The sequence below is a fragment of the Notamacropus eugenii genome, chromosome 1 (genome assembly GCF_028372415.1).
Source record: "Notamacropus eugenii isolate mMacEug1 chromosome 1, mMacEug1.pri_v2, whole genome shotgun sequence".
Lineage (NCBI taxonomy): Eukaryota > Metazoa > Chordata > Mammalia > Diprotodontia > Macropodidae > Notamacropus > Notamacropus eugenii.
The window spans coordinates 539,666,391-539,690,404 of record NC_092872.1 but is presented as its reverse complement, the minus strand read 5'-3'; the positions used below and the strand labels follow the sequence as shown (position 1 = coordinate 539,690,404).

At 35.6% G+C, this 24,014-nt stretch overlaps 1 long non-coding RNA gene across 1 annotated transcript in view; it reads right to left on the bottom strand.

The window, feature by feature from the left end:
* Positions 1–4,215: 4,215 nt before the first annotated feature.
* The window catches only part of LOC140520284 (uncharacterized), a 98,802-nt gene continuing 79,003 nt past the window's right edge, over positions 4,216–24,014 (bottom strand). Inside the window, exons 5-6 of the long non-coding RNA XR_011972449.1 lie at positions 21,592–21,644; positions 4,216–5,333 (exon numbers count right to left, since the gene is read on the bottom strand). This is a non-coding gene — a long non-coding RNA (uncharacterized lncRNA). The remainder of the gene's footprint in view (positions 5,334–21,591; positions 21,645–24,014) is intronic.

Genomic DNA, 24,014 nt, shown 5'->3' with positions numbered 1-24,014 from the left:
ATTTCCTGGAAGATATTGTCCAGACTCTTTTCTTCATCATGGGTTTCTGGCTGGCCAATAATTCTTAGATTTTCTCTCCTGGATCTATTTTCCAGGTCAGTTGTTTTTCCAATTAAATATTTTAGATTTTCTTCCATCTTTTCATTCTTTAGATTTTGTTTGACTGACTCTTGTTGCCTCATTGAGTCATTAGTTTCTACTTGCCCAATTCTAATCTTGGTCGTATTGTTTTCTTCAGTTAGCTTTCGCATCTCCTTTTCCATCTGGCCAATTTTTCCCTTTAAGGAGCTATTTTCTCCATTTAATTTTTGTACTTCTTTTTCCATTCGACCAATTTTCCCAGTTAGGTTTTGGGTTTCCTTTTCCATCTGATCAATTTTCCCTATTAGGTTTTGAGTTTCCTTTTCCGTTTGATTAACTCTTCCTTTTAGGGAATTATTCTCTCCAGTTAATTTTTGAACTTCCTTTTCCATTTCTTCAATTTTCTTTTTCAGATTGATGTTCTCATCAGTGAATTCTTTTTTTATGGTTTTAAAATCATTGGCCAGTTTTTCTTTTATATCCTTCTTCAGACGTTCCAGGTAATCTAGTTGTGCTTGCGAGAAATTCATAGTCCCATCTGAGGTTTCAGATGGAAGTACAGTCTCAGCTCTGACCTCTTTGGTGTTTGTGTTTTGGTCCTTATCCCTATAGAAAGATTCTATGGTTTTTTCACTTTTCGTCTGCTTTTTCCGATTCATGATGTTGGCTGAGTGTTGTAGCTTTTGGTTCTTTCAGTCAGAAGATACAGATCTTTTAAGTTGAGTTGATGTTTGTCTAGGCTAAAAGCAGGCTTTTTTTTTTTGTTGTTGTTGTTGTTTCCCAGATCAACCCTGGGTTTAGCTTGATAGGTGTGTGGGAGGTGTGGTCTGGTCTCAGGCTATCTCCTCAGCTGGCCTGAGGCAAAGGCAAGGTCCGGGGGGATGGTGATCCCAGCTTCCCTATTGTCTTCCCTTTTCCCCTGGAGGGCTGGGGCACGCCTAGAGGCTAATGCGTGTTCCCGCCCCTCCTGGGGCTCGTCTCCCGGGCTGAGGCTTGCTTGGGTCTCAGTGCGAATTTTTCTCTGCCCTGGGTCGTCTGTCCCTCCAGATAGCCTCCACCACGGTAGGAAGAATCCCCCTTTGCCACCTCTCCAGCCTCTGGTGTTACGAGACCACTCGCCCCTTTCTGCTGCTCCCACTGATCCAGGATCAATCTGGGGAAGAATTTTATGGTTCCCTCACGGTCATCGGGGGGGAGGGGAGAGCACTTACTGATCACTCCGGCATCCCAGCTTCTGGATGTTCAAGTAGTGACCCACTGAAGTCCCGTCTTTAAGCTGAAGATTTCAAAGGCTGTTGCGCTGATATCGTTGGCTCGGCCTGGCTTATCTCCTGCTCCGCTGGTCTCGCCCGCCACTCTCGGGCCCCTCGGGTCGCCTCCGTCCTGCCGCGCCGACCGCGCTGCGCTGTGCGCCGGGCTCTTACCCCCGCGGAACAGATCCCTCCCGTGGACCTTCCAGTCCAGCCTGGGCTCCGAATCTGTCAAAGTCCGTCTCCCACTGGATTCTACACCTCCAAAGTCTGGTCAGACTCTCCCCCCAGAAATATCCAAAGGAGTTTTTCCAGGAGCTTAGGTGAGTCGTTGCTTTCACTCCGCCATCTTGGCTCCGCCCACTCAATTTCTTTTTCTGAGATGGGGTTATTTAAGTATTCAAATTCCTCTTCTATTAGTCTGGGCAATTTGTATCTTTTAAAATCATTATCCATCTCATTTAGACAGTCTAATTTGTGGGCATACAGTTAGGCGAAGCGATTATTTATTATTGTTGTAATTTCCTCCTCACTGGAGGTGAGTTCATCCTTTTCATTTTTCATATTGTTATTTTGGATTCTTCATTCTTTTTTTAATCAAATTGACCAACTGTTTATGAATTTTGTTGAGTTTTTCATAAAACCAACTTCTAGTTTTATTTATTAGTTCAATAGTTTTCTTAATTTCAATTTTATCCATCTCACCTTTGGTTTTCAGTATTTCCAATCTGGTATTTACTTGGGGATTTTCAGTTTGTTCTTTTTCGAGCTTCTTCAATGCATGTCCAATTTGTTGATCTCCTCTTTCTCTATTTTATTCCTGTAGGTGCTCAAAGACATAAAATTGCCCCTAAGAACTGCTTTCACAGTATCTCATAAAATTTGGTATGTTATCTCTTTATTGTAATCATCTTGAATGAATTTTTGGCTGTTTATATAGTTTTTTGTTTAATACACTCATTTCTTAGAATTAGATTGTTTAGTTTTCAATTAGTTTTTGATTTATATTTCCACAGCCTTTGATTATACATAAATTTTATTGCATTATGATCTGAGAAGGATGCATTGACTATCTCTGCCTTTCTGCACTGGCTTGTGAGGTTTTTATTGCCTAGTACATGGTCAGATTTTCTATATGTGTCATGTACTGCTGAGAAAAAAGGTGTATTCCTTTCTATCCCCTTTCAGTTTTTTCCAGAGATCTATCATGTCTACCTTACCTAGAGTTCTATTCACTTCCTTAACTTCTTTTTTGTTTATCTTGAGGGTAGATTTTATCAAGTTCAAAGAGCGGGAGGTTGAAGTCCCCCACTAGTACAGTTTTACTATCTATTCCTGTAACTCCCTTAACTTCTCCTCTAAGAATTTGGATGTTATACTGCTTGGACCATATATGTTTAGTAATGAAATTGCTTCATTGTCTATGGTGCCTTTTAGAAGGATTTAGTTTCCTTCCTTATCTCTTTTGATTAGATCTATTTCTGCTTTTGCTTTGACTGAGATTAGGATTGCTACCCCTGCTTTTTTTTTTACATCAGCTGAAACACAATAAATTCTCCTCCAACCTTTTACCTTTACCCTATATATATCTCCCCCCCCCCCTTTCAAATGTGCGTTTTGTAAACAACATATTGTTGGATTATGTTTTTTAATCCATTCTGCTTTCAGACTTCGTTTTATGAGAGAGTTCATCCTATTCACATTCACAGTTATGATTACTATTTCTGTCTTTACCTCCATCCCTTTGCCCCTTGTTTATGCTTTTACTTTTCCCTTCTCCTTTTCTCCTACCCAATAGAGATTTAATTTTTGACCCCTGCCTCCCTCAATCTTCCCTCCCTTCTTTCAGCCCCCCTCCCTTTTATACTCTTTTCTCTTACTACTTCTTCTCTCCCTTTTGGCCTCCCTTCTCTTTTCTTTACCCCTTCCCCTCCTATTGCCCATAGAGCTAATTGTATTTCTATACTCAGTTGAGTTTGTTGTAGCTTCCTTGAATCCAATCAGATGAAAGTACCTCTCAAACAATACTCATCTCCCTCCCCTCTTTCCCTCTACTGTAATATCTTTTTATGCCTCTTCTTGTGGTGGAATTTATTTTTTTCTGATTCTTCCTTTTCATATCTCCCATTTCAATCCCTTCACATCCTTAAATCACATTTGTTATCATCACATCATTTAATTTATACCCATTCACTCTATCTATGTATATTCCTTTTACATTTCATAATAAATATGCAATTGTTAAGATTAACAATTGTCATCTTCCCATATAGGAATGTGAACACTTTGCCCATATTGTGTAACAAGTTTTTTTCCCCCTTTTTAGGTCAGTCTTGAGACCTGCGTTTGAAGATCAAATTTTCGGTTGAATTTTGTCCTTTTCATCAAGAAGGTCTGGAAAACCCTTTTTTCATTGAATGTCCATCTCCTTGCCTGAAATATTATGCTCAAATTTGCTGAGTAATTAAATCTTGGTGATAGTCCCAGCTCCTTTGTCTTAAGGAATATGGTATTCCAATTCCTTTGAATTTTTAATGTACAAGCTGTAATGTCCTGTGTGATCCTGACTGTAGCTCCTTAATATTTGAATTGTTTCTTTCCGACTACCTGCAGTATTTTTCCTTCACTTTATAGTTCTGGAATTTGGCAATAATATCCCTTGGTGTTTTTAGTTTGGGGTCCCTTTCAGGAGGTGAATGGTGGATTCTTTCAATGAATGCTTTGTCCTCTGGATCTAGGAATTCTGGGCAATTTTCCTTGATGATTTCTTGGATGATACTCTCCAGGATCTTTTTTTCATCATGACTTTCTGGTAGCCCAATAATCCTTAGATTTTCTCTCCTGGATCTACTTTCTTGGTTTTTCCAATTAGATATTTTACATTTTCTTCTATCTTTTCATTCTTTGGATTCTGTTTGCCTGATTCTTGATGTGTCATAGGTTCATTAGATTTTACTTACCAATTCTGTTTTTTATCAAATTGTTTTCTTCAGTTGACTTTTGCATCTCCTTTTCATCTGTCCAATTGTTCCTCAAAGGGAGTTATTTTCACCAATTAGATTTTATATTTCCTTTGCTATTTGTCCAATTTTCCTTTTTAAAGAGCTGTTCTCTTTGGTCAATCCTTTTTTACATATTTTTAAAATCATTGGTTGATTTTTCTTCTATTCTCTAATTTGGGTTTTAAAATCCTTCCAGAGTTCTTCCAAGAAGTCTCTTTGTTCTTTTGACCAGTTCGTATTCCCTTCTGACGTTTCAGATGAGAATACAGTCTCAATGCTGACCTCTTTCACATTTGTGTTTAGGTCCTTGTCCCCATAGAGAAATTCTATGTTTTTTTTCTTTTCTGCTTTGCTTTTTACTCATGATAATAACCCTTTTCCTGTCATTTAAAGTAGATTCCTGTGTTTGTGGCAAAGGGAGCTCTGTCTCACAGTTCTAGTGCCTAAAACTTGAGGTTTTTGTGTTGTGGCCTCTGGTCCTTTCAGCTAGAAATCAAATGCTGCAGTTTCTCTGGTGTTGAGCTGGCTGGTATTTGAAAGCTGATTAGGTCTTTTTGCGTTTCCCTGCAGTTACCCTGCAGGCAACTCCATAAGTGTATGGAGGGGTAATATGGATGTTGGAGGCTCCCCTGCTGGGCTAGAGCATAGGCAAGCTAAGCTTTCTTCTTTAGTGTCTTCCCAATTCCACTGGGGTGCTGAGGCACACCTGCAGTTCTGGTGTTGACAGTTGCTGACTTCACCCTCCTGGGGTTCAGACTCCTCACCTGGTTTGTGGAGGTGGGGCTGTATGGGACTGCTGTGATCCTGCACTGGTTGCCTTTGGTCACAGCAAGAGGAACCCTCTTTAGTGATCTTTCTGGCCCCCTGTGCTGAGAGTCTGTTTATCACTTCTGCTGCTCCCACTGTTTCAGGGCTTTTTCTGGGGGAAATAGTCTCTTGGATTGTCAAGGTCTACAAGGGATGAAGATAGCAGTTACCCATCACTCCTCCATCTTGGCTTCTGGAACGAGAATAAAAAGTTCATTTTAAAATCAATATTATGCTGGTATTGTTTCATATCTTCAAGTGACTGAACAATACAATTTCTAAAGAATTAAAATAAGTATCAAAAGACAAAGGAAAGGCACATGGCAGGGGTGAACAGGTTGCAAGAGATAACAGATGAGGACCTGTAAAGAAGTACCAAAGACAAGGATTTCAGCCAAACTGTAAGATTTATTTTAAAGGTGAATACATTGCGTCACAAGAGTAATAGCAATGGGCTTTCCATTTATTTTAATTCTATTTCTACTTCAAATTTTGGCCAAATGAGAATTATGAAGTTAGACTAAATGTTTATTGGCTATAATATCTTTACTTGTGAAATATATTTGCAGATTGCTCTACTTATCTCTGTCCCTCTCACTGTATCACTCTTTGTTTCTGTGTCTACATTTCTCTGCGTCTCTCTCTGCCTCCCCCCCCCCCCATTTTTCCCTTTCCTGTGGTGTCAGATTTAGCTGGGCTCACTGCATCTGGATAGATCTGGACTAAGCTATTTACAGTTTTAATTTACTTAGATAATTTCTTATGATTTTAAGTTTTATAGAAGACAGATATCAGGTAAATCAGCATTAGTAGTGGTTAGTTCATCTAGGGTTTCATATATCTATAAAATAACAAAAGTAATTTTTAAAAATATATACAAGAATATGCACATATTTATGTTTTGATTTTTTTTATTTTATCTGTTTTTTCATTTGTTTAATTCTATATTTATTGATGTTTATTATGTGGGGGGATATAGTGAGGAAAGGATCTGAGGCAAAAAGACCTGAATTCTGTTCTCGTATTGTATTTCTTCTCAACCTCGTTCTACTTCCACACAAATTGAGACACATACTTGTGGTGCATAATTGCCAAGGTAGTGGTCAGAATAAAATGAGACAATACTTATATATGGTGGCTTTTCAAATATTTTAGCACTGTATAAAGATCATCTACTATTATAACTTATACCTAGTCTTGCTTGAATGCTTTTTTTTTGGACTGTATTATAGTTGTTGAAAATGACTAATACATATTTAAGTGTATAGTAAAGTCTCTCCATTCTTCTCCTCATAGGTAAATTAATATGCAAAAGCAAGTCACAAGCCAAAGGGATCAGAATTATTGTCAGAGGAAAAGACAAGGAGAAGTTGAGTGAAACCCCTTTCCCAAGACCCAGTCATAGGTGTTTACTTTAGTAGATTGGAGGTAGCACTGAACTTAATGTAATTTGACCTGGGATGAAATCACTGCTTGATCCTCACAGTCTTGGACACAATATTAAACTATGTTTAATGGAAAGGGATGAACTAGATCACCTCTTATGTTTACGCTCCAAAGTTGTGATTCTGAAATCTGGTGTTTAATCATTAAATGTGTGTTATACTTTATCTCATTAGAAACCAACAATTAGGAATGATCAAGTGCCAGAATATGTTTGCATTTATTTTTGGATAATAACAGTGAAGAAATTTTGTGGATTAAAGAAAAGCAGCAACAATGCAGGAACTTTTCAGTTATTTCTTGGTATTAGTCACTTTGGCTCAATTCTTGTACCTTATACAATTTACTCTGAAGTATTCTCTCATAAAAATTCATTCCTAAATTGATGGCTATAAGACATCCCAAAACTCAATAATCAAAGAAGATTCATTAATATTCATTACCACTACTGAGACAGGAGAATGTTAGAAACATTTTCAGTAAAGGGTGAAATATAAAAGGCATTTCCTTCACTTTCCATTACTTTAAATAATACATATAAATACTCATAAGTCATCACAGCCCTTTCTCTACTAGAATAGTTGAGTCACCATTTGGGTCATGGAGATTTTTCCCCTGCATTTCACCCCTAAGCGAATTTACTTTTAGACAGAGGACTGTGTTTATCATGGGACTGTGAGGTTTCCACAGAACTTTGAGTATTCTTATCAATGTAATTTTCACTGTTTGACAGTACATTGTATGAACTCTTCAATACTCCTTAAGTGCTAGGTTGACATGATAACAACTTGTCTAAATTAAAGAAAGCAAAAAAGCAGGGACAAATCAAAGAGGAAAAACAGGGTTACATGAATTAACTTCTCTGTGGCATAGCAAAAAACAAAACAAAACAAAATATCAGTACTGGTTTTATGATTAGACTTTTCCAGGTGGTAGCTTATTATATACCCACATGAAATGAATAAGAAAGTCATTTAAAATGGCTACCTATGGCTAAAACAACTTGTTGTTAAAGGCAAAACAGAACCTACTCACCCTGGCCTGGCTGCTACATCAATTGCTTTTCTCGACCAAAGATCTGACACAAAACATTCACTCTTTGTGGTACATTATGCAGTACTGAATGATAAAGTATCTTTGAATAAAGTAGGACAGCTATTCAGCATAAATAAAATATTTGGAATTTGTTTGAGTACTACTGACTGTGTGTATGCTGTGGAAGTTCAAGGAAGATGACCAATAAAGAAGGAAGATGAAAAATCCCATAACTATCTCAACAGGTTTTTCTGACATATGTTGAACCCCTTTACTTATGTAAACTCTGGCCAATTCTCTCATTTTATCATTTCCATCACCCCTTCCCACATGTTCCATCTGCAACATATTTCCTGCTATTGTCTATCAGCCAAGGCAGAGAATAAACCCTCTGTTTGTTTTCCACAATGTACCGCTAAATTCTTTTTTATTCACAGTCTATATTCTGTATTTCTTTCCTAGGCAGAGTGATGATAATACAACAGTTTTCTTTCCTTCCCTCCACCTAGGGAGCTACTAAGGGGGAAGTAATTCATCAGAGCGAAAATGGAATGACAGTTCCTGCCTACCTTCCTCATTGCTGTTGACAGAACCACCATTTTACTAGTCCCAGAGGCCCAGAGTCTAGGGGTCATAATTAGCTCTCTCCTTTTCATACCTGACCCCTAGGTCTCAATCTGTTTCACCAGAGAGTCATATGCCAGTTAGACATAACGGACCTTCACCTACATTGACCCTCATTCCTATCTGTTCCCATTTCTACTGTCTTTATAATATCTTAGGAAAAATATCTTCCTTTCCATGTTGGCCTCCTTGACTTTTGTCTTGTGCACATGCAATTTATCTTAAACAGTCTGTCAAAATCATCTATGCTCTGCCACTTCAACCACACAATTTCTTTTTTTAATGTTTACTTATTGTTAGTTGTCATCATTCATTTACACAAAATTTTGAGTTCCAAATTTTCTCCCCATCTCTCACCTCCCCCACCCCAAAACGTTGTGCATTATGGTCACACCTTTCCCCTATCTGCCCTCCCTCCTATCACATCCCTCCCCTTATTCCCATTTTCTCTCTTTTCTTGCAGGTCAGGATAGATATTTTTGCCCCATCAGCTCTGTTTCTTATTTCCCAGTTGCATGCAAAAACAATTCTCTACATTCTTTCCTTAATCTTTGAGTTCCAACTTCTCTCCCTTCCTTCCTCCCCACTTATTTCCACTGAGCAGGCAAGTAATTCAATACAGGTTATATATATATATATATATATATATATATATATATATATATATATATATATATATATATATATATATATATATATATATATATATGTAGCTTTGCAAAAGACTTCCATAATAGTCATGCTGTGTAAGACTAACTATATTTTCCTCTATCCTACCTTGTCTCTTTTGTCCTTGTCCCTCCCCAAAAGTGTTTACTTCTAATTACTCTCTCCTCCCATTTACCTTCTCTTTTATCATACTCCCCATCACACTTTATCCCCTTCTCCCTTGCTTTCCTGTAGTGTAAGATAGATGTTCACACCAAATGGAGTGCTCATGTTATTGCCTCTTTAAGCCAAATGTGATAAGAGTAAGCTTCACTTTTTCCCTCTCAACTCCCCCCTTTTATCCTCCATTGAAAAAGCTTTTCTTGCCTCTTTTATATGAGATAATTTGCCTCATTCCATTTCTCCCTTTCTCCTCCCAATATATTCCTCTCTCACCCCTTAATTTTGTTTTTTTATATTATCCCTTCCTATTTAACTCACCCTGTGCCCTCCATCTGTATGTGTGTGTGTGTATGTGTGTGTGTGTGTGTGTGTGTGTGTGTGTGTGTGTAATCCCTCCAACTACCAAAATACTGAGAAAACTTTCAAGAATTATAAATATTATCTTTCTATGTAGGAATGCAAACAGTCAACTTTACTAAGTACCTTATGATATCTCTTTCCTGTTTACCTTTTCATGCTTCTTTTGATTCCTGTGTTTGAAAGTCAAACTTTCTATTCAGCTCTGGCCTTTTCATCAAGAATACTCGAAAGTCCTCTATTTCATTGAATAACCATTTTTTCCCTTGAAGTATTATACTCAGTTTTGCTGGGTAGGTGATTCTTGGTTTTAATCCTAGCTCCCTTGACTTCTGGAATAACATATTTCAAGCCTTTCCTTCCCTTAATGTAGAAGTTGCTAGATCTTGTGTTATCCTGATTGGATCTCCACAATATGCTAATTGTTTCTTTTTATCAGCTTGCAATATTTTCTTCTTGACTTGTGAATGCTGGAATTTTGCTACAACATTCCTAGGGTTTTTTCTTTCCAGATCTCTTTCAGGAGGTGATTGATGAATTCTTTCCATATATATTTTGCCCTCTGGCTCTAGAATATCAGGAAAGTTTTCCTTAATAATTTCATGAAAGACGATGTCTAGCCTCTCTTTTGATCATGGCTGTCAGGTAGTCCCATAACTTCTAAATTGCCTTTCCTGGATCTATTTTCCCATCACTTATTAGATAAATCTATCTCAATAGAATAAGTTTGGAAAAAAAAAACAATATACTTTGCGTTCTTTGTGAAATTACACTTTATCAGAATACATAAAGGAGTAGCCTTTCTGCTGAGTCTTAAATGAAGGCACATCATAATCTAATTACCTGGGATTCCTAAACTGAAAAAGGATGATACAAAAATAATAACCTGAACACTGATTACAAAATATAATGAATGAATGATGTTCCCTAGCACTATGGCTCTTGATAGAAATCTGAATTGGAAAAAGAAGTAGAGATAGAGTAAGGGTAAAAGTTCAATAATGTCAAGGATAAAGTGGTTTTTATAGAACGAGATATAATTGTTTAGCATGTTGTTGTATTTTATTGCTGTTCCATCATGTCTGACTCTCTGAGACCTCATATTTGGCGTTTGCTTGACAAAGATATTGGAGTGGTTTGCCATTTCCTTCTTTACCTCATTTTACACATGAGGAACTGAGGCAAACAGGGTTTAGTCAGCATCATACAGCTAGTAAGTATCAGAGGGTGGATTTAAACTCATAAATATGAGTCTATGATTCCAAGACCCAGTGCTCTATCCACTCTTTCCCCTTATTAGAAAAATAACTGTGAAGAATATCAGTAACAATGGGACAAATTACAATTATTTTGAAAATGTAATGAAATGACAATGAAAAGATCACAAATTTAGTGCCATAGAAATATTAAGTCGATGTCATGAGAAATATCATAATAAAGTATCATTTCCCCAAAAGGAATGTTAAATAGAAGGAATATAAAGTGAAATGGCATAATCCTTATTGGATAAGAGACTACTCACACTGATGAAATCAGATTCATGTTAGCACTACATTTTGGCAATAAGTCAAAAGAAAATCTGTGTAGACTTAGGAGGTTATTGTATGGTAGTAACAGAGAGCTACTGTGATTCATTGATAGGGATTGTGAATACAATTGAGCAGGTAAATTGCAGTTTCATTAAGTTAAAAAATGTTGAATCTTTGAAATTTTGTAAATTTTTAACCACCTGGAATTCAAATAAAATGACAAAAAGTAATTAAAAATTTGGTTTCAATTTTTATCTAAAATATGGAACTAGCAGGCAATGAAGAAATGACAGTACTAAGTAAAAATAACTATATTACTTTGAAGCTAATAATGGAAATGGAAGAGAACACCAAACACAAGATATGTGGCCTGAACTTTGGGAAATATTTCTGAATACATTGAGAAAATGTAAGCATTGTCCCATAGCTAATAACTGTGCAAGAGACTAAAGCTGAACGTTAACCAGTAGCTCTCAAAAATAAATGTTTTCATAGAAAAGATAATTTCCAGAATCTTCAAAATCTGCATTAGCTATAATTAGAGCTATATATCTCTTATTTCTCTCAGAAGATCAAATGCAGACAATGAGAATACTTTGATAATAATTGCATAGTATTGTATAGCTCTGTTTGGTTTACAAAGTCCTTTCCTCACAACAACCATATGAAGCAATCCAAGTAGTAGAAACTCCATTCCAAAAAAGAAATTCATCTCAAAGTGACTGAGTGACTTGCCTTAATTTACACAGTTATTAAGCTTCAGAGGGAGGATTTAAACCCAGCCTGTCTGACTCCAAAACTGGGATTCTTTCCTATAGAGTTCCTCTATTCCACATATCCCTTTAATAAATATTGATAGCAAAAAAAAGATTTACTACATGAAGATAGTACATACCTTTCTGGATTAGTTATGTCTGGTCATGAATTTATTAGAAGGTAGCCAACAACAGAACTGTATATATGCATACATACAAACATACATACGTGTGTATTTTTACCCATGGAGGCTATAAAAGGCATCCTCTGACTTGGTACTCTTTCTGTATCATCTTTACCTACAAATCAATGGGATTGTAATGGGAGATGTGAAAAGGAGAAGTCAGAAAAAAATAAGTTTCATTAGAGGAAGAGACACAAAAATACCTTACAGTAGAGGGAAAGAGGTGAGGGATGTGAGCATTGTTTGAGAGGTACTCTTGTGTGATTGGATTCAAGGAGGTTACATGGCACATATATGAAAATTGACAGTGTACTAGATCATAAAAACCTCACAATCCAGTGCAGAAAGGCAGAGATAGTCAATGCATACTTCTCAGATTATAATGTAATAAAGCTTATATGTAATCAAAGGCCATAGAAATATAAAGTAAAAACCAATTGGAAACTAAACAATCTAATCCTAAAGAATGAGTGGGTTAAACACCATATTATGGAAACAATCAATAACTTCATTCAAGAAACTGACAAAAATGATACAATCTACTAAATCTTATGGAATCCTGCAAAAGGTATTCTTAGGGGAAGTTTTATATCTTTGAAAGCCTACATGAATACAATAGAGAAAGATGAAATCAATCAACTGGTCTTGCAACTGAAAATGTTCAAAAAAAGAACAAAATGAAAATCCTCAAGTAATTACCAAATTAGAAATGCTGCAAACCAAAGGAGAGATTACTAAAATTGAAATTAAGATAACTATTGAACTAATAAATAAAACTAGAAGTGGGTTTTATGAAAAAAAATGATATAGCTTTGGTCAATTTATTTTAAAAAAAGAAAGAATAAAATCAAATTATCAATAACAAATATAAAGAAGGTGAACTCACCTCCAATGAGTAGGAAATTAAAAAAAATAAGAAATTACTTTTTCCAACTGTATGCCCAAAAATCGACAACCTAAATGAGAAGAATAATTATTTTGAAAAGATATAAATTGTCCAGATTAACAGAAGAGGAGATTGAATACTTAAACAACCCCAACTCAGAAAAAGAAATTGAACAAGTCATCAATAAACTTTCTAGGAAAAAATTTCTAGGGATAGGTGGATTCACAAGTAAATTGCACCAAGGATTTAAAGAAGTTAGTTCCAACACTATATAGATTATTTAGAAAAATTTAGGAAGTAGGAGTCATCCAAAATTCTTTCTATGAGACAAATATGGTTTTGATACCTAAATAAAGAAAGAAAATTATAGACCAATTTCACTAATGAATATAGATGTAAAAAGTTTAAATATGATTTTAGCAAAAAAAAAATGCAACGACTTATCATGAAAATAATACATTATGATCAGGTAGGTTTTATACCAGGAATGCAGGGCTGGTTCAATGTTAGGAAAACTTAACATTGTTGATGATATAAAGAACAAAAGTAGCAGAAGCCAAATGATTATCCCAATAGAAGCAGAAAAAGCTTTTGAAAAAATACAACACCCATTCCTATTGAAAACACTGGAGAACATAGAAATAAATGGAACTTTTCATAAAATAATAATCTGTATCTACCTTCCATAAGCATTAGATGCAATGGAGATAAGTTGGAAACATTTCCAATAAGATCAGGGGTGAAATAAGGATGATCATTATCACCACTATTATTCAACATGGTACTACAAATGCTAGCTGTAGCAAAAAGAGAAGAAAAAGAAATTGAAGGAATTAGAATAGGCAAAGAAGAAACTAAATTATCTCTCTTTGCAGATGACATGATGATATACTTAGAGAATCCAAGAGAATGAAGTAAAAAAAAAAAACTACTTGAAATAATAAACAACTTTGGCAAAGTTGCAGGTTACAAAATAAACACACATAAATCTTCTGAATTTCTATGTGTTAGTACCAAAGTCCAACAGATGGAGATAGAAAGAGAAATCCCATTTAAAGCTATTTAAAGCTATAAAATATTTGGGAGTCTACCTGCCAAAACAAATCCAGGCACTATGTGAACACAATTACAAAACACTTTTGGCACAAATAGAGTCAGAGCTAAGTAAGTGGAAAAACATCAGTTGCTCGTGGGTGTGCTGAGCCAATACAGTAAAAATGACAACTCTGCCTAAATCAACTTTCTTATTCAGTGCCACACCAATCAAACTATCAGATAATTACTTTGTAGAGCTAGAAAAAATAATACTGAAATTCACCTGGAAGAAGAAGAGGTTCAGAATATCAAGGGAATTAATGCAATGATATGCTAAGGAAGGTGGTCTAGCCCTATCAGATCTTAAATTGTATTAGAAAGCAGGAATTATCAAAACCACTTGCTACTGGCTAAGAAAGAGAAGGGTAGACCAGTGGAATAGGTTACACACTGAAGATACAGTAGTCACTGAATACAGCAATCTACTGTTTGATTAAACCCATAGACCTTAGCTTCTGGGAAACGACCTCACTGTTCAACAAAAATTGTGGGGAAAACTGGAAAGCAGTGTGGTGGAAACTAGGCTTTGACCAATGCCTGACACCTTACAGAAGAATAAAGTCCAAATAGGTACATGATCTAGGTATAAAGACTGATACTATAAACCAGTGGAGTAAGGAATAGTATATTTATCAGTTTTATGAAGAAGGAAATAAATTTTGACTAAACAAGAGATAGAAAGCATTGTGAAATGCAAAATGGATAATTTTGATTGTATTAAATTGAGAAGTTTTTGCACAAAGAAACCCAGTGCAACCAGGATGAGCAGGGAAACAGAAAGCTGGAAAGAATTTTTGCAACTAGTGTTCATGATAAAAGCCTCATTCCCAAAATATATTGAGAACTGAATCAAATGTATAAGAATACAAGTCATTCCTCCGTTGATAAATGTTGAAAGGATATGAAAAGTCAGGTTTCAGAGGAAAAATTAATGCTATCTTTAGTCATATGAAATAAATGCTCTAAATCACTATTGATTAGTGAGATGCAAATCCAAATAACTCTGAGATGCCACATCACACCTATCAGATTGGCCATCATGACAAAACATGATGATGATAAATGTTAAAGAAGGTGTGGGAGAGTTGGAAGGATAATTCTTTGTTGGTGGAGCTGTGAGCTGACCCAACCATTCTGGAGAGCAGAACTATAATCAAAGGGCTACAAAAATGTGCATACCCTTTGACCCAGCAATACTGCTTCTAGAACCATATTCCCAAGAGATTCTAAAAATGGAAAAAGTTACCCACATGTACAAAAATATTTATAGCAGCACTCTTTGTGGTGGCCAAAAACTGGAAATCAAGGGGATGCCCATCAATTGGGGAATGGCTGAATAAATTGTGGCATATGAATGTAGTTGAATACTACTGTGCTATTAGAAATGATGAACAGGAAGACTTCAGGGAGGCCCCGGAAGACTTATATGATCTGATGCTGAATGAAAGGAGCAGAACCAGGAGAACTTTGTACACAGCAAAAAGTACAGCATGCGCGGATTTTTTCTGGTAGACTTTGAACTTCATTGCAATGTAAGGACTTATAAAATTCCCAATGGACTCTTAAGGCAAAATGCCTTCCACATCCAGAGGAAAAAAAAAACTATGGAATTCAATCACGTAATGTGATTTAATATTATGTTATTACATTTTGGCTTGTTGTATGATATCTCCCATTCATTTTGATTCTTCTATGCAATAATATGAAGGTGAAAATGTATGAATAGGAAGGCATGTGTAGAACCTATATAAAATTGTATGCTCTGTCAAGAAGGGAGTGGGGAGGGAAAGGGGAAGGAGGGGGATGAAGGGGAAAAAAATCCAAGTTATATGAAAGTGATTGTAGAACACTGAAAACAAATAAAATACTAAAAATTTTTAAAAGCCCCACCTTATCCTAACCTGCAAAGTCAAAGTAAGCAAGGCATTAACCTCAACTAGACTCCACCTGATGCTCACCTCTATATTAAAATTGCAACTGACCTAAGCAAACGCTTTATGTAAACTGTCACTTTACTGAAAGGAAAATCCTGAGTTCCAAAGAATTTCGATGACCTTCAAGTGGTCATACATCTGATTAGTGACCAGAGTTAAAATTTAACCATGGCTTTCCATTTTATTTATTTCCGAAGGCAAAACTAGAAATATTAATTGTAGTTTCAAGGAACACGATTTTGGTGTCTTTAGTTAGATATTTTCATCAGTGGCTCAGGTTCCCTCTAAAAATAGTGAGTCTCTGATCTACTTTAGCAGAAATATTCAGTTACATTCTTGATGTTTTCATTTATCACTTCAGACATCTCTGCCATTCACACCTTGGAATTTCTCTGCACTTCTAAGGCCTTTCCCTTTGAATGAATGTCTCCTTCTAAAGCCTCCATTAAAACATGCTTTTATTTTTCAAAATGCTGTTTCATCTTTTATATATTGTCTTTCCCCGTTAGAATGTTAGCTCTTTGAGGGCAGGGACTGTCTTTGTTTTTATTTTTGTTTTCTAGTGCCATATTTTTATGCCCAGGCTATAACATTGTGTCTGGCACATAGTAAGTGCTTAATAAATTTTTGTTGCTTGACTGTTTAGATGACTATGAATCAGTGCTGTCACAGTATAACATAGCAATTCTAAATTTACTTAGCTAAAATCCTTTCTAATGTTTAGAATATTGAATATAGGATATTTATGCTTATAATCATTTTTTGAATAGTTCTATTTCTGAAGAAAAAATCACAATTAGAAGTTAAAAATGTCTTCTTCTGTCCAGATTCTTAGATAGGTTGCTAAAAATGAGAAGACAAAATAATGTTTTTTTTCATATTCCATGAGCCAAATAAACAATACTTAGTATATAGTTCAATGCCAATTTATCATGAAGAGCAGGCAACCATCACTACAGTGAGTACTGAACTTGTAGAAAAATATGCAGAAAGCAATAATAAGAACACAATATTTTTGACACTAAGCCTAGTCTGGTTCAGTTTGAAGGCAAAAGGAGTTAGCATACATATAATCACTCATGGATGATTTATATTCTCCATTCAAGTGAAATAAGAGCTACTCAGGAAACTCTGGCCTTCAAAAGGAAAGGTGTGTGATAGCAGAACCATTATAAATATGCTTAGCTGTAGTGACCACATAATTGTCTCCAGTATAAAAATAGGATTCAAAAGGAAAAATTTTTTGTGTTTGTGAAAAAGTAGGATAGTTGTACATATTTAAAGAAAATACAGAAGAATCAGATTAACGTTATAGCAACAAACTCTCAGAAATTAAAAGCATAACCTTTTTGTCTTTCCAATCTGTCCCAATATTTAATTTTAAAAAAAATCTCCTTTTATTACCAAAAGAATTTATTAAATTCTCTTGCAAGTAAGGAAGGTTAATCACAACCTAGTAGTTTTTTCAAATTAGAGATATTATCTGTTAATAAAAATCATTTTTAAATAAAAAGCCTTGGTGCAGTTGCTCATATCGGCCTAAGGGTGAGCCCAAGTGCATAATGTCTGAGCATAAGCTAGAGTAGGTCTAAGTAAGAACAGAATCAACCAAGCTATATACAGTTAGCCACAAAGTGATCAGCTTTTACTAATGGTGACCAATGAAAGAGTAAAATACAATTTTATGCATTGTGGTCACATTCTCAGTACAGAGAAGTAAATAGCCCACCAATGTAATTACTCTTATATATGAAAATCTCTTGTTGATAAGCTAAAAAACTTTTGTGAAAAAAATTAATATTTTCCAAATCAAGTTAGTATATACTTTAATGCTCAGTGGCTTCCATAAAATCCACATACAAGTGAGAACGACTATACATTGGAAAATATAGGTTAAAATTCAAAAAGTGAAAGAGTTCAAAGACTTATAGATTACTAAGACGGCACTCTCCTCCCAATTTTGAAAAAGCAAAATTAATGCATCTAGCATAATAATGGAAGTGATAAATTAGGGGGAAAATCTTTGCATCAGATTTCTCAGATAAGAATTTATTATCCACATTATGTAGACATCTATGAGAAGTATATTAGACTAGAAGCCATTAACCAATAAATAAAATAATAGAATGATTTTAGAAATAAAATAATAAATATTAGCAAACTATTAGCAGTTAGAAAGAACTAACTCTAAAGTTTCACTTCTCACTCAACAAAATGGCATGACTTCCAAGGATTGGAAAGATCAGTGTTTGAAATGATAAAAAAAATCATGGTAATGCATTCATAATGGATAAGTGAGCCCTGGAAATTTTTGGAAAATTTAGAATTACACAAATAAAATTAAGTTCCCAAAACCTTTATTCATTTGCTCATTATATACCCCAAGGAATTCACTGACAAATAAGTCACCAAAATACATCTAGCATCACTTTAAAAAAATAAGTTAAGAATTCGAAACAAAATAGATGTCAATAGTTTGCAGAACAGTTAAACAAACTGGGGAACACTAATATCATGGGATATTACCATGTACTTAGAAATAATGAACAATATTAATATAGAAAAAAAAAACATAGAAAGGTAAAGTAACCTGAGTCAGGAAAGTGGCTATAATAATGTAATAGAGAAAGTAATAACAAAACACTCAAAACGAATTTTATACATTTACAATGGGGAAAATGTGACCTCGAGGAGGAGATATGAGGACACAATTCTAGGTACATGCAGCACCAATGCAATATTCACAGCACAATGAATTTCACAATGCAGTTCTGAATAGTGAAATACAACAGCTTCTCCACACGAAAGACAGAACCAAATCATTTATTCAGACATCATAAAGCCAACTCTATCATCATAATAAAATCTATACACAATAACATGCAAAAGACAACACCATCCCCAAGTCTTTCCCTGATAGGCTTCCCACAAACTAGGTCCCTTAAACAAATCACAAAATGCCCTTCTCACACTCACAGCCAGTTGTGGGTTTGCCTGTATCCTTCAGTTCTGACTGCTTTCTCACTAACTTCCTCTCAGCTCTGCTCTACCTCTGACTCTTCCTGTTCCATCCATTCAGCAGACTTCTCCCACCACAGGCTCCATATGATGCAGACTCACGTGACTCATACTTCCTGGTGACCTAGACAGGTCACATGCGCATATTATTGAATGAGAAAGACCTTTCCATTTTGAATTACCATTATATTTTCTTGGCATGACACTGGTAGACTGTCCAAGTTTCACAAGCATTTAACAAGGAGATCAGCACAAAGGCTCTGTAGACCTTCAATTTGGTAGTCAGTCTAATACCTCTTCTCTCCCAAACCCTTATTCAGAGCCTCCCAAACAGTGAGTTAGTTCTAGCAATGCATGCATCAACCTCATTGCCAATGTGTATAGCCCTGGAAAGTACACTACCAAGGTAAGTGAATTTATCCACAGCTTTGAAAATTTCTCCATTTGTTTTAATGGAAGGTTCCACATATGGATGATGTGGTGGGGCTGATGGAGCACCTGTGTTTTTTGCTGTTAATTATTAGGCCAAAATTAGCACAGGCAACAGAGATTTGATCCACACCTTGGTGCATCTCAGTTTCAGAGCCTGCACTGAGTGCACAATCATCTGCAAACAGAAAATCATGTACCAACACTCCCTCCACTTTGGTCTTACCTTGTAACCTTTTCAAATTGAAGAACTTACCATCAATATGGTAGCTAACCCTGGTGCTGTGTTCATGCTCATTGAAAGAATTTGTCAACATGGCTGAAAACATCATTCTAAAAAGCACACAGCCTTGTTTCACTCCATTGGTGACTTGGAGTGCACAAGAGCTTTGTCCATTATCCAGAACCTGGACAAACATGTCATCATGAAATTGACGTATAATACTGATGAACTGCTCTAGGCAATCAAATTTGGAAGATTCTGAGGATCATCTGGCAGGATAGGGTACTAGACACTGAAGTCCTTGCTCCAGCTGAGCTGGCAAGTATTCAAACTTTGCTTCAGAGAGCAACTCGGATGGGCTGGACACATTATTCGAATGCCAAATGCATGCTTGCCAAAAAGACTGTTTTATGGAGAACTTGCATGGGGCAGGCGATCACATGTGGCCAGAAGAAATGATACAAGGATACTTTCAAGGTCTCTCTCAAGAACTTTGGATTTGACTGTGCAACATGGGAAACACTGACATAGGATGGCTCTGCATGTGTGCCCACATAAGAAAAGGTGTTGTGCTCTTTGAGCAAAGCAGAACTGAGAGAGCACAAAGTAAACATAGGATATGCAAATTTGGGATATCCATCCCAAATATTCCCACGGACTATCTGTGCCCAAACCGTGGTAGAGCATTCTGAGCTTATATTGGTCTGAACAGCCCCAGTCAGACACACTGAAATTTCACTTTGCAATGGTGATGTCATTTTGGTGCTGTTCGAAGACAAAGGACAACAACCAACCAACCATTATAGTACTCCTCACAGCTGAGAGGTACAAATAAAAAGGACATTCTATATAGTGTCAGATGATTTTGAGCTATTGAACAACTCTTTTCTGAATTATCCTCCTTTTCTTTAAAATATATATTCTTTGTCAGCGATGACTCTCTGAGAAAAGGGAGCAGTAGGAGGGATATTTCAGGATATGTCAATTAAACCAATTTTTGAAAAATATCTGTCTGTGACTGAGTTATAATTAAAGCAGAATCTTGTAAGTTTTAGTATCCCTTACTAAACAGATTCCCTTTATCCTACATTGACTTTTGTAAAAACCACAGTAAACCGTACATTACAAAGTCCTCAGAGAGAGCATCTGCTGGAGAATGTAATTCATAAAGGAGAGAGAAAATAGTGAACATTTATAATGAAAATAGTAAAAAACAATATGAATAATTAAATATGAGAAAAGTAATAAAATAAATAAGGAATTGTGGGAGTGTGTTTAACTTGTTATAATTGCTACATTTTGAGGTAAAAGAATTTTATTAAAGGAAGTGGGGAAAAGATTTAGAGATCTATAGAGATTTTTGAGGATTTTTAAATTAATTTTTAAAAGTTCACTTCAGTATTTTTTGTTTTCTTTGACTTTAAAGTTTTCATTAATAGGAACCTTAATTAAAAGTCACAATTACGAGTTTAGAAAATAATATTGAGACAGAGAGAGAGAGAGAGAGAGAGAAAGAGAGGGAGGGAGGGAGGGAGGGAGGGAGGAGAGAGAGAGAGAGAGAGAGAGAGAGAGAGAGAGAATTTCCTGAAGACAGTTAACAAAAACTGAAAAGAAAAATTGAGGAAGAAATAGAGAAAGTGTGCATAGTCACCGTTCTGTAAGTAATGAAAGATAGAAATGTGGATTCATAGAAGGCAAACAATTTCTTTAACAAGGAAAAAATAAAGCTGTTAGTAGAGGAGGTACATTTCCTGTACCAACAATCAAATTGGTTCCTGTCCAAGGTCAACAGGAGAGGGAAAGTCCTTGAGGATTCAAAGGATTGTTAACATTTCCAGGATGTTCATACTTTTACATATTATAAAGTAAGTAGTGTCTATGGTTTGTTCTTAAAATATACATGTCTAAAATATTGAGCATTTCAAGACTACTGTGATTTTTAAACACAAATTAATTTGGATCATTGAATTTTAGAGGTAGAATAGATTTGGAGTTCGAATAACATAACCTTTTCATTTTTAAGGATGAGTACAGAAACTGGACAAGTTGAGGAAACTCTCTCAACATCAAAAAGTAAGTTAGTGAAAAAATAATTTCTAAACCTCACCTCCCCTTACTTTTGGAACCTTCTTAAGATATCTTCTACAATGCATGCCATGGCTGTAATAAAATGAAAAAAATCAATTATTAACATGACATTGAAACAAATGACTATCTGAAAGGAAAATGTTATATCTATATGATTCTTTTTTTTAATTTTTTAATTTTTATTTTTTTAAATTATTTTTTAATGTTTAACAATCACTGCCATACAATTGAGATTTTATCCCCACCACACCTATCCCCCACTACCCCACTCCCTCCCCACGACTGCATACAGTTCTGTATATGTTCTACATATACTTTCCTATTGAGTACATTTTCACTATAGTCAGGCTATGTAGTCAAACTAAAATAAATGGAAGAAATCATATAACAAATGAAAGCATGATACACAAAAACATACACATACACAAACATGACCTGCTACATTCTGCGAATGACTTCCATATTTCTTTCTCTGAATGTGGAAGGCATTTTGCCTTAGAGAAACACCATTGGGATTTTATTATTTTTTTTTAAGAAGTTCTTGCGTTATTACAAAATTCCAAGTCTGCCAGAAAAAAATCTCGCACACTGTGGTCGTTGCTGTGCACAAAGTTCTCCTGGTTCTGCTCCTTTCATTCAGCATCAGGTCATATAAATCCTTCCAGGCCTCCCTGAAGTCTTCTTGTTCATCATTTCTTATGGCACAATAGTACTCCATTACATTCGTATACCATAATTTATTCAGCCACTCCCCAATTGATGGACATCCCCTTGACTTCCAGTTTTTGGCAACTACAAAGACTGCTGCTATAAATATTTTCGTACATGTGGGACCCTTTCCCATTTTTATGATCTCTTGGGGATACAGTCCTAGTAGCGATATTGCTGGGTCAAAGGGTATGCATATTTTTGTAGCCCTTTGGGCATAGTTCCAAATTGCTCTCCAGAATGGTTGGATGCGCTCGCAGCTCCACCAACAATGAATTAGTGTTCTAACTCTCCCACATCCTCTCCAGCATTTATCATTTTCTTGTTCTGTCATGTTTGCCAATCTTATAGGTGTGATGTGGTACCTCAGAGTTGTTTTGATTTGCATCTCTCTAATCAATAGTGATTTAGAGCATTTTTCACATGATTATAGATATCTTTAATTTCTTCCTCTGAAAATTGCCTGTTCATGTCCTTTGACCATTTATCAATTGGGGAATGACTTGTATGATTATACATTTGAGTCAGTTCTCTATATATTCTAGAAATGAGGCCTTTATCCCTGAGCTTAGCTGTAAAAATTCTTTCCCAATTTACTACATCCCTCTGTATTTTGGTTGCACTGGGTTTGGTTGTGCAAAAACTTCTCAGTTTAATGTAATCAAAATTATCCATTTTGCATTTCATAATGCTTTCTATCTCTTCTTTAGTAAGAAATTCTTCCCTTCTCCATAAATCTGATAAATACACTATTCCTTGCTTTTCCAGTTTATTCATGGTATCAATCTTTATACCTAAATCATGTACCCATTTGGACTTTATTCTTGTGTACGGTGTCAGGTATGGGTCTATGCCTAATTTCTGCCACACTGTTATCCAGTTTTCCCAGCAATTTTTGTCAAACAGTGAGTTCTTATCCCAGAAGCTGGGATCCTTGGGTTTATCAAACAGAAGGTTGCTATATTCCTTGACTACCGCGTCTTGAGTGCCAAGTCTATTCCACTTGTCTACCTCTCTGTTTCTTAGCCAATACCAAGTGGTTTTGATAACTGCTGCTTTATAGTACAATTTGAGGTCTGGTAGTGCTAGGCCACCTTCCCAAGCATTTCTTTTCATTAGTCCCTTAGATATTCTGGACCTTTTGTTTTTCCAAAGGAATTTTGATATTATTTTATCCATCTCTAGAAAATAATTGTCTGATAGTTTAATTGGTATGGCACTAAATAAGTAAATTAATTTAGGTAGAATTGTCATTTTTATTATATTAGCACAGCCTACCCATGAGCAACTAATATTTTTCCACTTACTTAAATCTGACTTTATTTGTGCAAAAAGTGTCTTGTAATTGTGTTCATTAAATCCCTGGATTTGTTTTGGCAGGTAAAGTCCTAAGTATTTTATACTGTCTACCCTAGCTTTAAATGGGATTTCTCTTTCTATCTCTTGCTGTTGGACTTTGTTGCTAATATATAGGAATGCAGAAGATTTGTGTGGGTTTATTTTGTAACCTGCAACTTTGCCAAAGTTGCTTATTATTTCAAGTAATTTTTTACTTGAATCTCTGGGATTCTCTAATTAAATCATCATATCATCAGCAAAGAGTGATAACTTTGTTTCATCTTTGGCTATTCTTATTCCTTCAATATTTTTATCTTGTCTAATTGCTACAGCTAACATTTCTAGTACCATATTGAATAATAGTGGTGATAATGGACATCCTTGTTTCACCCCTGA